Consider the following 14,293-nt stretch of genomic DNA (forward strand, 5'->3'; position numbering starts at 1 on the left):
TTCAGCATTAGAATGCTGCTCCTCTGTTGAGAGTTCAGCATTAGAATGTTGCTCCTCTGTTGAGAGTTCAGCATTAGAATGTTGCTCCTCTGTTGAGAGTTCAGTATTAGAATGTTGCTGCTCTGTTGAGAGTTCAGCATTAGAATGTTGCTCCTCTGTTGAGAGTTCAGCATTAGAATGTTGCTCCTCTGTTGAGAGTTCAGCATTAGAATGTTGCTCCTCTGTTGAGAGTTCAGCATTAGAATGTTGCTCCTCTGTTGAGAGTTCAGCATTAGAATGTTGCTCCTCTGTTGAGAGTTCAGCATTAGAATGTTGCTCCTCTGTTGAGAGTTCAGCATTAGAATGTTGCTCCTCTGTTGAGAGTTCAGCATTAGAATGTTGCTCCTCTGTTGAGAGTTCAGCATTAGAATGTTGCTCCTCTGTTGAGAGTTCAGCATTAGAATGTTGCTCCTCTGTTGAGAGTTAAGCATTAAAATGTTGCTCCTCTGTTGAGAGTTAAGCATACTGACATACTGAGTAGTTTTTGTCTCACCATACTCATTGTTGTGTTTTATCTCCTCACTTTCATTGTGAATGAACCTTAAATGAATGTCTCTCTCTCCCTTCACAGGAAGTTATTGGGAATATGTTTCTCAGTTGTAAATATCTAGCTCGATGAATGTGTTCCTCACTCTTCACAAGTGTTTCTCAACTCATGCTGGGGTGCCTGGCCTATCCACAGGTGATACCTGGCCTATCTACAGGGGGTGCCTGGCCTATCCACAAGGGGTACCTGGCCTATCTACAGGGGTTACCTGGCCTATCTACAGAGGGTACCTGGCCTATCTACAGGGGGTACCTGGCCTATCTACAAGGGGTACCTGGCCTATCCACAGGGGGTACCTGGCCTATCTACAGGGGGTACCTGGCCTATCCACAGGGGGTACCTGGCCTATCCACAGGGGGTACCTGGCCTATCTACAGGGGGTACCTGGCCTATCCACAGGGGGTACCTGGCCTATCCCCAGGTGATACCTGGCCTATCCACAGGGGTACCTGGCCTATCTACAGGGGGTACCTGGCCTATCTACAGGGGGTACCTGGCCTATCTACAGGGGGTACCTGGCCTATCCACAGGGGGTACCTGGCCTATCTACAGGGGGTACCTGGCCTATCTACAGGGGGTACCTGGCCTATCTACAGGGGGTACCTGGCCTATCCACAGGGGGTACCTGGCCTATCTACAGGGGGTACCTGGCCTATCCACAGGGGGTACCTGGCCTATCTACAGGGGGTACCTGGCCTATCTACAGGGGGTACCTGGCCTATCCACAGGGGGTACCTGGCCTATCTACAGGGGGTACCTGGCCTATCCACAGGGGGTACCTGTTCTATCTACAGGGGGTACCTGGCCTATCCACAGGGGGTACCTGGCCTATCTACAGGGGGTACCTTGCCTATCTACAGGGGGTACCTGGCCTATCTACAGGGGGTACCTGGGAAGATTAGTTAATCTGACTGCAGTTGTTGTATTTTTCCACCACCACCAGCCGTGTGTGTGTGTGTGTGTGTGTGTGTGTGTGTCTCTGTGTGTGTGTGTGTGTGTGTGTAGGTGTGTGTGTGTGTATGTTTGTAGGTGTGTGTGTAGGTGTGTGACCTAATTCTGTCTGCTGTATCAGTGTGAGGTCAGTAGCATCTGTTCATTGTTAGAGTTTTCAGTGTTGCTTTCCACAGTTCACTAGAGACACAGGGTTGTTTCCCAAATGCTACTCTATTCCTTTTATAGTGCACTACTTTTGACCAGGGCCCAGAGGGGGAATAGTGAGCCAATTGGGACATAGCCGGTGACATGGTCTGATAGCCGGTCACTCACAATGCGGGAATGTTACGGTTAATTTGTGTCAGGGCATTAACAATTACAAGGCAATAACACATACAGTACACACACTCAGGGCAATAACACACACAGTACACACACTCAGGGCAATAACACATACAGTACACACACTCAGGGCAATAACACACACAGTACACACACTCAGGGCAATAACACATACAGTACACACACTCAGGGAAATAACACACACAGTACACACACTCAGGGCAATAACACATACGGTACACACACTCAGGGCAATAACACATACAGTACACACACTCAGGGCAATAACACATACAGTACACACACTCAGGGCAATAACACACACAGTACACACACTCAGGGCAATAACACATACAGTACACACACTCAGGGCAATAACACATACAGTACACACACTCAGGTGAATAACACATACAGTACACACACTCAGGGCAATAACACATACAGTACACACACTCAGGGCAATAACACATACGGTACACACACTCAGGGCAATAACACATACAGTACACACACTCAGGGCAATAACACACACAGAAAGTATTCATGCCCCTTGAATTATTCCACATTTTGTTTGTTACAGCCTGAATTCAAAATTAGGTAAATGTATTTATTATCTCACCCATCTACACACAATACCCCATAATGACAAAGTCAAAACATATTTTTAGACATGTTTTAAAATGTATTGAAACTGATATACAGAAATATCAAATTTGCATAACTTTTCACACCCCTGAGTCAATACTTTGTAGAAGCACCTTTGGCAGCAATTACAGCTTTGAGTCGTCTTGGGTATGTCTGCATCAGTTTTGAGTCATCTTGGGTATGTCTGTATTAGCTTTGAGTCGTCTGGGGTATGTCTGTATCCGTTTTGAGTCATCTTGGGTATGTCTGTATCAGCTTTGAGTGATCTTGGGTATGTCTGTATCAGTTTTGAGTCATCTTGGGTGTGTCTGTATTAGCTTTGAGTCGTCTGGGGTGTATGTCTGTATCCGTTTTGAGTCATCTTGGGTATGTCTGTATCAGCTTTGAGTGATCTTGGGTATGTCTGTATCAGTTTTGAGTCATCTTGGGTATGTCTGTATCAGCTTTGAGTCATCTTGGGTATGTCTGTATCAGCTTTGCACAGCTTTGGGGATTTTCTCATATTCTTCATGGCAGCTTTTAAGTATGATGGGCATCGGTGGTGAACAGAAATCTTCAAATCTTTCCACATATTTGCATTGGGATTGAAGTTTGGTGCACTACTTTGGCTGGGCTACTCAAGGACTTTCAAATTCTTGTTCTGGCTTTACGCTTGGGGTCATTGTCCTGTTGGAAAGTAAATCTTCGCCCTAGTCTAAGGTCGTTTGCAATCTGAAGAAGATTCTCATCAAGGATGCCCGGTTGCTCAGTTTGTTCAGAAGGCCAGCTCTGGGCAGAGTCTGGATAGTTCCATATTTTTCCATTTCCCAACAATGATGGAGACCACTGTGCTCTTGAAAACGTTCTATATTCTAGAAATTGTTTCATACCCTTCCCCAGATATGTTTTTACCCTTCCCCAGATATATGCCTCATCACAATTCTGTCTCTGAGATCTATTGACAGTTCCTTGGACTTCAGGGTATAGGTTCTGCTCTGACATGCCCTGTCAACTGTGGGACTTTATATAGACAGGTGTGTTTACTTTTTAAATCGTGTCCAAACAACTGAATTGGCCACAGGTGGATTAGAATCAAGGCCTGGACTTTAGTCCTGCTTGGAATGGAGAGGGTATTACATGAATCAAGGCCTGGACTTTACTCCTGTTTGGAATGGAGAGGGTATTACATGAATCAAGGCCTGGACTTTAGTCCTGCTTGGAATGGAGAGGGTATTACATGAATCAAGGCCTGGACTTTAGTCCTGCTTGGAATGGAGAGGGTATTACATGAATCAAGGCCTGGACTTTACTCCTGTTTGGAATGGAGAGGGTATTACATGGGTCAAGGCCTGGACTTTAGTCCTGCTTGGAATGGAGAGGGTATTACATGAATCAAGGCCTGGACTTTACTCCTGTTTGGAATGGAGAGGATATTACATGGGTCAAGGCCTGGACTTTACTCCTGTTTGGAATGGAGAGGATATTACATGAATCTAGGCCTGGCCTTTAGTCCTGTTTGGAATGGAGAGGGTATTACATGAATCAAGGCCTGGACTTTACTCCTGCTTGGAATGGAGAGGATATTACATGAATCAAGGCCTGGACTTTACTCCTGCTTGGAATGGAGAGGATATTACATGGGTCAAGTGTTCTAAGAAGAAAGCAGTACATTTCTCTCAGTGACCACAAACATCAGTGACACCGCTTCCTATCCTCCCATCTGTTAACATGGAAACAATATAGGGTCACATGTACAGTTGAAGTCGGACGTTTACATACACCTTAGCCAGTTTACATTTAAATTCAGTTTTTCACAATTCCTGACATTTAATCCTTGTTTAAAAGTTCCCTGTCTTAGGTCAGTTAGGATCTCCACTTAATTTTAAGAATGTGAAATGTCCGAATAATAGTAGAGAATTATTTACTTTCATCAAATTCCCATACACTCAACTAGTATTTGGCAGCATTGCCTTTACATTGTTTTACTTGGGTGAAACGTTATGGGTAGCCTTCCACAAGCTTCACACGGTAAGTTGGGTGAATTTTGTCAATTTCCTCCTGACGGAGCTGGTGTAACTGAATCAGGTCTGTAGGTCTCCTTGCTCGCATACACTTTTTCAGTTCTGCTCACATATTTTCTATAGGATTGAGGTCAGGGCTTTGTGATGGCCACTCCAATACCTTGACTTTGTTGTCCTTAGCCTTTTTGCCACAACTTTGGAAGTATGCTTGGGGTCATTGTCCATTTGGCATTTGACCAAGCTTTGACTTCCTGACTGATGTCTTGAGATGTTGCTTCAATATATCCACATAATTTTTCTTCCTAATGAAGTCATCTATTTTGTGAAGTGCACCAGTCCCTCCTTTAGCAAAGCACCCCCACAACACGATGCTGCCACCGCCATGCTTCACGGTTGGGATGGTGTTCTTCGGCTTGCAAGCATCCCCCTTTTTCCTCCAAACATAACGATGGCCATTATGGCCAAACAGTTCTATTTTTGTTTCATCAGACCAGATGACATTTCTCAAAAAAGTATGATCTTTGTCCCCATGTGCAGTTGCAAACCGTAGTCTGGCTTTTTTTATGCTGGTTTTAGAGCAGTGGCTTCTTCCTTGCTGAGCGGCCTTTCAGGTAATGTTGATATAGGAGTCATTTGGCTGTGGCTACAGATTCTATTGTACCTGTTTCCTCCAGCATCTTCACAAGGTCCTTTGCTGTTGTTCTGGGATTGATTTGCACTTTTTGCACCAATGTACGTTCATCTCTAGGAGACAGAAAGCATCCCCTTCCTTGGCGGTATGACGGCTGCGTGATCCCATGGTGTTTATACTTGCGTACTATTGTTTGTACAGATGAACGTGGTACCTTCATGCATTTGGAAATTGCTCCCAAGTATGAACCAGACTTGTGGAGGTCTACAATTGTTTTTCTAAAGTTATAGCTGATTTCTTTTGATATTCCCATGATGTCAAGCAAAGAGGCACTGAGTTTGAAGATAGGCCTTGAAATACATCCACAGGTACACCTCCAATTGACTCAAATTATGTCAATTGGCCTATTAGAAGCTTCTAAAGCCATGACATAATTTTCTGGAATTTTCCAAGCTGTTTAATGGCACAAGTCAACTTAGTGTATGTTAGCTTCTGACCAACTGGAATTGTGACACAGTGAATTATAAGTGAATTAATCTGTATGTATACAATTTTTGGAAAAATTACTTGTGTCATGCACAAAGTAGATGTCCTAACCAACTTGCCAAAACTATAATTTGTTAACAAAACATTTGTGGAGTGGTTGAAAAATGGGTTTTAATGACTCAAACCTAAGTGTATTTAAACTTCCGACTTCAGCTGTAGCCCTGGTTCAGAGACAGGGAGGGGAAACAACTTTCATAGGCTGTATTTCGGTTGAAAGGTTTGATAGGCTGTCTTTTGGAGAGGGCGTAAACCTACTTCGGTACTATCTAGCTCTTTTTTAAAGGTTTGATAGGCTTTCTGAACAGGGGAGGAACCTACTTCGCTATAGGCTATCTATCTTTTATATAAAACTTTTGATAAGCTAGTGGAGCTGGGTGGCCTACTTATCTGCTGTATTCTGTCATCTGTTGTTTGAAATTAGCTGACAAGAGCACTGTCTCTCTTCCGCTCAGGAAGGGAAGTGACTCTTTCTCATCTGACGCCATCCCCTGATTGGATAATCTCCTCATTTTGTAACCTAATCAATGCGAAGCGTCTGGCAGCAGATTCTGTCTTATTAGTGACGGGATGGAAGCCCTTATCATATTAAGACTCTTTGCATATTCACATTGTGAAATGATGATTGCTTTTCTAGCACATTTAACCCTCAGGATACAAATCTCTCTCTTTTTTTTCTCATCTCTATCTCTCACGGTCTGTCTCTCTCTCTCTGTATATTTCTCTCTCTCTCAAACTGTCTGCCTATTTCTCTCTCTCTTTCTCTCTCTCTCTCTCTCAAACTGTCTGCCTATTTCTCTCTCTCTCTTTCTCTCTCTCTCTCTCAAACTGTCTGTCTATTTCTCTCTCTCTCTCTTCCCCTCTCTCTCTCTCTCTCTCTCTCTCTCTCTCTCTCTCTCTCTCTCTCTCTCTCTCAGAGGTCTGTCTCTCCTTCTGTCACTCTCTTCTTTCAATTCAATTTAATTCAATTCAATTCAAGGGGCTTTATTGGCATGGGAAACATGTGTTAACATTGCCAAAGCAGGTGAGGTAGATAATATACAAAAGTGAAATAAACAATAAAAATTAACAGTAAACATTACACATACAGAAGTTTCAAAACAATAAAGACATTACAAATGTCATATTATATATATATACAGTGTTGTAACAATGTACAAATGGTTAAAGTACACAAGGGAAAATAAATAAGAATAAATATGGGTTGTATTTACAATGATGTTTGTTCTTCACTGGTTGCCCTTTTCTTGTGGCAACAGGTCACACATCTTGCTGCTGTGATGGCACACTGTGGAATTTCCTCCAGTAGATATGGGAGTTTATCAAAATTGGGTTTGTTTTCGAATTCTTTGTGGATCTGTGTAATCTGAGGGAAATATGTGTCTCTAATATGGTTATACTTTGGGCAGGAGGTTAGGAAGTGCAGCTCTCTATCTCTCTTTATCTCTCTCTCGCTCTCTCTCTCTTTATATCTCTGGCTCTATCTCTCTTTATATCTCTGTCTCTATCTCTCTATATCTCTCTACATCTCTCTTTATCTCTCTCTCTCTCTCTCTCTCTTTATCTCTCTCTCTCTCTTTATCTCTCTCTCTCACACACTCTCTTTATCTCTCTCTCTCTCTTGCTATCTCTCTCTTTATCTCTCTCTCTCTCTTTATCTCTCCCTTTATCTCTCTCTTTATCTGTCTCTCTCTCTCCCTCTCTCTCTTTATCTCTCTCTTTATCTGTCTCTCTCTTTATCTCTCTCTCTATATATATATATATATATATATCTTTCTCTCTCTCTTTATATCCCTCTCCCTCTCCCTCTCTCTCTTCGTCTCTCTCTCTGTCTCTCTGTCTCTCTGTCTCTCTGTCTCTCTCTCTCTCTCTCTCTGTTTCCGGTGTCTTTTTCTCACCCCCTCACACCCTCTCCTTCTCCATATGCTAGTTCCAGTTGGCTACAGGAGCGTTAGTGTACCTCCTACTCTGTATCTTACCCCCTTTCACACTTCAATTATTCACTGTGTTCTTAATCTAAGCCTCTAAATAGTTAATCAGTCGCTGAGCTGAGAGAGCTGAGGGCTGAAGTTCCTGGGTACAGGACACATACACACTGCTCAGCTCCTCTTGGCCCAGTGTGCTTCTCCCCTCCTCTCCTCTCCGCTCCTCTCCTCCACTCCCCTTCCTTCCCAGGAGCTGGGGGTGAGGCTGGTGAGGGAAGGTTAGAGGGGAGAGAGGGATGGAGAGAGTGAGAGTAAAAGAGAAAGCGAGAGAGATTGAGAGACAGAGTCACTGAGAGAAAAAGACAGAGAGAGAGAGAGGCTGGGAAACTGTCTCCAGCTCTGAGACATCAGACGAACAGTCAAACCAAATGGTTTTGAGCCAGCAATGTTTTTCCCCTCTTCAATACTCCATATTACAATACTATATACAATACTATATATATGACTATATACAATACTATATATATGACTATATACAATACTATATATATATTACTATATACAATACTATATATATTACTATATACAATACTATATATATTACTATATACAATGCTATATATATTACTATATACAATACTATATATATTACTATATACAATACTATATATATTACTATATTCAATACTATATATATTACGTAACGAAACCAGTTGAGAATTAAATTCTCTAAATAGTCAGCAGATGGCGCCGGGATCTGCTCGCTAGTTTTCTTGCTGGAAGGATGGCTCGATATTTAGCATTCTCCCGTAAGGAATCTTTAAGAAGAAATGACACTAAGTTGTCAACAAGTGACACTCGAATGACAAAGGAAGAGATGACGTATCATCAGTGCCCATTTGAATATCCGAGAAAGGTGTTGTTGACGTAATTCAAAACTACATTTCCCACAAGGCTCGAGCCAGACTGCATGTTTGGGTATGGATGTGGGTACGAGCCACAGCAGCCAGTCATAATGGGTTCAGATTTTTTTGCGCCCCTCCCCCCACGTCAAAGTTGCCCATCCCTGGTCTAAATCAAAGCGAGAAAGCAGTATGTCCTCAATGGAATTCTATCCATTCTATGTTCAGGGCTGTGACTTCATTCTCATCTAGCTAGCTAGATATCTTGCTACATAATGCATATTCCCTGACAGAATTGACGCTCAATATATTATATTTTTTTAATATTCGCATTTGAAATCAAGACAGAATGCTTTAACATTTTATAGTTCTGTTAGCTTAAGTTGTAGTTATCAAGCAAGCTAACATTTAGTTTGCAAGCTCCAGAGTTAAACGTTCTGCCCGAGAGGCCAACAATTAAAGCCATAATGTTATGGACGGATCGAAATTTACAGAATGGTTATCTGGAAGAAAATGGGGGAGGGTCATGTTTTTTCAATTTCAGTCAAGGGGAGGGTTCATTTTAAAATCAAATCTAATCCAGGGGAAGGTCATGTAATTTGTAATTTATTACATTTCAATATTTTTCTGTGTTTTAGAATTAGTTGCTTATTAGGCTATATATGGATGTGTCCCCGATGCCACCCCTCATCTCTGAATCTCTGCTGGGCGCACAATACCAATAGCCTATAGGCTATTTTGTGTAGTCTCAATCAAATTATCCATAGCCCATAGGCTCTGACTTAGAATACTTGGACAACTACAAATACCTGGGGGTCTGGTTAGACTGTAAACTCTCCTTCCAGACTCACATTAAGCATCTACAATCCAAAATTAAATCTAGAATTGGCTTTCTATATCGCAACAAAGCATCCTTCACTCCTGCTGCCAAACATACCCTCGTAAAACTGACCATCCTACCAATCCTCGACTTCGGCGATATCATCTATAAAATAGCCTCCAACACTCTACTCAACAAACTGGATGCAGTCTATCACAGTGCCATCCGTTTTGTCACCAAAGCCCCATACACTACCCACCATTGCGACCTGTACGCTCTCATTGGTTTGCTCTCGCTTCATACTCGTCGCCAAACCCAATGGCTACAGGTTATCTACAAGTCTCTGCTAGGTAAAGCCCCTCCCTATCTTAGCTCGCTGGTCACCATAGCAGCACCGACTCGTAGCACACGCTCCAGCAGGTATATATCAATGGTCACCCCCAAAGCCAATTCCTCCTTTGGTCGCCTTTCCTTCCAGTTCTTTGCTGCCACTGACTGGAACAAACTGCAAAAATCACTGAAGCTGGAGATTCCCATCTCCCTCACTAGCTTTAAGAACCATCTGTCAGAGCAGCTTACAGATCACTGCATCTGTTCATAGCCCGTCTGTAGACAGCCCATCTATCTACCTCATCCCCATACTGTGTTTATTTATTTAGCTTTTTTTTTATTTTTTATTTAGCTTTTGCACCACAGTATCTCTACTTGCACATCCATCTTTTGCACATCTACCATTCCAGTGTTTAATTGCCATATTGTAATTACTTTGCCACCATGGCCTGTTTATTGCCTTAACTCCTTTATTTGACCTTATTTTCACTCACTGTATATAGACTTTTTAAAAAAAATTTCTTACTGTATTATTGACTGTATGTTTTGTTCATTCCATGTGTAACTCTGTGTTGTTGTATGTGTCGAACTGCTGTGCTTTATCTTGCCCAGGTCGCAGTTGCAAATGAGAACTGCCAGTTGGTCAGCGCATGCTCGGAGTACACATCCTGGTAATCTGTCTTGCACCGCGGCCTTGTGAATGTTGATGTGTTTAAAGTTCTTACTCACATCGGCTGGGAAGAGTGTGATCACACAGTCTTCCGGAACAGCTTGTGTTCTCATGCATGTTTCAGTGTTATTTGCCTCAATGCGAGCATAGAAGTCGTTTAGATCGTCCGGTAGGCTCGTGTCACTGGGCAGCTCTCAACTGTGCTTCCGTTTGTAGTCTTTAATGGTTTGCAAGCCCTGCCACATCCGACGAGCGTCAGAGACGGTGAAGTACGATTCGATCTTCGTCCTGTATTGATGCTTTGCCTGTTTGATGGTTCTTCGGAGGGCATAGCGAGATTTCTTATAAGCTTCCGGATTAGAGTCCCGCTCCTTGAAAGTGGCAGCTCTAGCCTTTAGCTCAGTGCGGATGTTGTCTGTAATACATCCCTTCTGATTGATACACTTTTTGATGAAGCCAATGACTGATGTTGTGCACTGTTCAATGCCATCGTAGGGATCCCGGAACATATTCCAGTCTGTGCTAGCAAAACAGTCCTGTAGATTAGCATCTGCTTCATTTGACCACTTTTTTTTATTGATCTAGTCACTGGTGCTTCCTGCTTTAATTGTTGCTTGTCAGCAGGAATCAGGAGGATAGAATTATGGCCAGATTTGCTCAATGAAGGGCGAGGGATAGCACCGTGTGTGGAGAAAAGTTGGTCCAGATTTTTTTCCCCTCTGGTTGCACATTTAACATGCTGATAGAAATTTGGGAAAATGGATTTAGGTTTCCCTGCATTAAAGTCTCAGGCTACTAGGATTGCCGCCTCTGGGTGAGCATTTTCTTGTTTGCTTATGGCGGAATACAGCTCATTCAATGCTATCTTAGTGCCAGCCTCAGTCTGTGGTGTTATGTAAACAGCTACGAAAAATACAGATGAAAACTCTAGATAGATAGATAGACAGACGGATGGACGGACGGAACAGACAGACAGACAGACAGACAGACATAGTCTGGTCTACAGCTTATCATGAGATACTCTACCTCAGACAAGCAATAGCTCGAGACTTCCTTAGATATCGGCACTAGCTGTTATTTACAAAAATACATAGTCTGCCTCCCCTTGTCTTACCAGACGCCACTGTTCTATCCTGCCGTACAGCGAAGTATAGCAGTATACAGCAGTATAACCAGCCAGCTGTATGTTGATATTGTGGTTGTTCAGCCACGACTCCGTGAAGCATAAGATGTTACAGTTTTCAATGTCCCGTTGGTGGTTTAATCTTCCGCGTAGGTCATCTTTTTTATTCTCAAAGACTGCATGTTAGCTAGCGGAATGGAATGAAGTGGTTAATTATAACCAGCCAGGTGAATGTTGATATTGTCGTTGTTCAGGTTAATTAGATCGCCAACAAAATCTCAGAATGCAACATACCTTCTGGACCCTTTTTCTCCACCTCCTCTTCAAGCGTATCACGGGGGTCTGGGCCTGTTTCCGTGAAAGCAGTACATCATTCGCGTCGGGCTAGTCAGACTCGTTAAAGCAAAAAAAGATTCTGCCAGTCCGTGGTGAGTAATCGCAGTCCTGATGTCCAGAAGTTATTTTCGGTCATAAGAGATGGTAGGGGCAATATTCTGTACAAAATATAAATATAAAATATATTTTTTTAACACTTTTTTGGTTACTTCATGTTTCGATATGTGTTATTTCATAGTTCTGATGTAGAAAATAGCGCAAATAAAGAAAAACCCTGAGTAGGTGTGTCCAAACTTTTGACTGGTACTGTATGGACAAAAATATAAACACAACATGTAAATTGTTTGTCCCATGTTTCATGAGTTGAAATAAAACATCACAGAAATGTTCCGTACGCACAAAAGCTTATTTCGCTCAAATGTTTCTGCACAAATTTGTTTACATCCCTGTTAGTGAGCATTTCTCCTTTGCCTAGACAATCCATCCACCTAACAGGTGTGGAATATCAAGAAGCTGATTAAACACCATGATCATTACACAGGTGCACCTTGTACTGAGGATGATAAAAGGCAACAAAGATGATGCTGTTTTGTCACACCACAATACCACAGATGTCTGAAGTTTAGAGGGAGCGTGTAATTGGCATGCTGACTGCTGGAATGTCCACCAGAACTGTTGACGGAGAATGGAATGTTAATTTCTCTACCATAAGCCGCCTCCAACATCGTTTTAGAGAACAGTAGTATGTCCAACCGGCCTTACAACCCCAGACCACGTTTAACCACACCAGCCCAGGTCCTCCACATCCGGCTACTTCATGTAGTCTACAAAATAAGATAAGATAGTCTGAGACCAGCCACCTGGACAGCTGATAAAACTGAGAAGTATTTCTGTCTGTGGTGTTTTGTGGTGAAAAATGTATTCTGATTGGCTAGACCTGGCTCCCAAGTGAGTGGGCCTGGCTCCCAAGTGGGTGGGCCTGGCTCCCCAGTGGGTGGGCCTGGCTCCCAAGTGGGTGGGCCTGGCTCCCAAGTGGGTGGGCCAAAGTAGGTGGGCCTGGCTCCCCAGTGGGTGGGCCTGGCTCCCCAGTGGGTGGGCCTGGCTCCACAGTGGGTGGGCTTGGCTCCCCAGTGGGTGGGCCTGGCTCCCCAGTGGGTGGGCCTGGCTCCCCAGTGGGTGAGCTGCGCCCCTGCCCAGTCATGTGAAATCCATAAATTAGGGCATCATTTATTTATTTCAATTAACTGACTTCCATATATGAACTGTAACTCAGTTGCTTGTTGTATTTATATTTTTGCTCAGTATACTCTATAAACTTCCATTGATTATTTAAACTGGTACCAGGCTACCTTCAGATGACTCCTGTGAGGCTTTTGGGCATCCTATAGTAGGTACTTATTTATGAAACTCCCTCCTTCATATTAGTTTATAGGCCGAACCGTTTGGATGCTACAATTTAAACACTACACTGGAAGAGTGATAAAAATGATGCCATTGACCTGAGAGAGAGAGAGAGAGAGAGAGAGAGAGAGAGTGTGAGTCTGGCTGGTCAGTTTAGTTGTTTTATGAGGGCCAGAGGTATGGGGAATCAGTCGGCCATTCAAGGATTTATTGGAACATTTAGAGGGATGGCTGCTGTCGGTCTGCTCCTTACTCAAGGAAGTATCTCCCTGCCTTCACGACTTATTTTCTGGCCTGCTTGTTTGAGATCTTGTTTTGACAGGGACTATCACAGGAGATTCTCCTCTGAGTCTGTAACACACACACACACACACACACACACACACACACACACACACACACACACACACACACACACACACACACACACACACACACACACACACACACAGAGAGAGAGAGTCTGTTACACACAGACACAGACACACACACACACACTGCTGGATACATTTCCTCTTGACTCATTATTATATTTTCCTTTTCTGTGAAGCAGTCAGGCGTCTGTATATTTGCATGTGATGAACATTGACACAGTCGGCAGCACAGTACACCCCCGTCTCAGAACATTACATCTGAAATCACTCCATGATACGACCACCTTTAAAACACCACTGCATGAGTATCCCATCTACAGAGATGTCAGTGAATCTTGTTCCAGCGCAGAAATTTGGAATAAAGATGGCACCCGACAGACCTGGCAGCTCTGCTTCTAGCTCCTACGCAACTTTTTTTTTGTGTGTTATTTCTTACATTATTAGCTCAGAATGTTTTTTGAGTTATTACATACAGCAGGAAATAACTTTTGGATATCAGAGTGACGGTAACTCACCAGCATTATGACCAGGAATACGACTTTCCCGAATTTGATCCTTTGTTTGTACCCCCCCAGGGCAATTGAACTTATCCCAGAAGCTGCTCCAAGTTGCCGCCTGCGGAGAAGAGGTATTCGGAGTAAACTTCTAGTCCGACTCAGGAGGCATGCACACCATCCACGGCTTGAGAGTATATTGCTCACAAATGTTCAGTCTCTGGACAATAACGTA

Source organism: Oncorhynchus mykiss, chromosome 7, assembly GCF_057628025.1.
Source record: "Oncorhynchus mykiss isolate SJ-2025 chromosome 7, ASM5762802v1, whole genome shotgun sequence".
In the NCBI taxonomy this organism is placed as follows: Eukaryota; Metazoa; Chordata; class Actinopteri; order Salmoniformes; family Salmonidae; genus Oncorhynchus; species Oncorhynchus mykiss.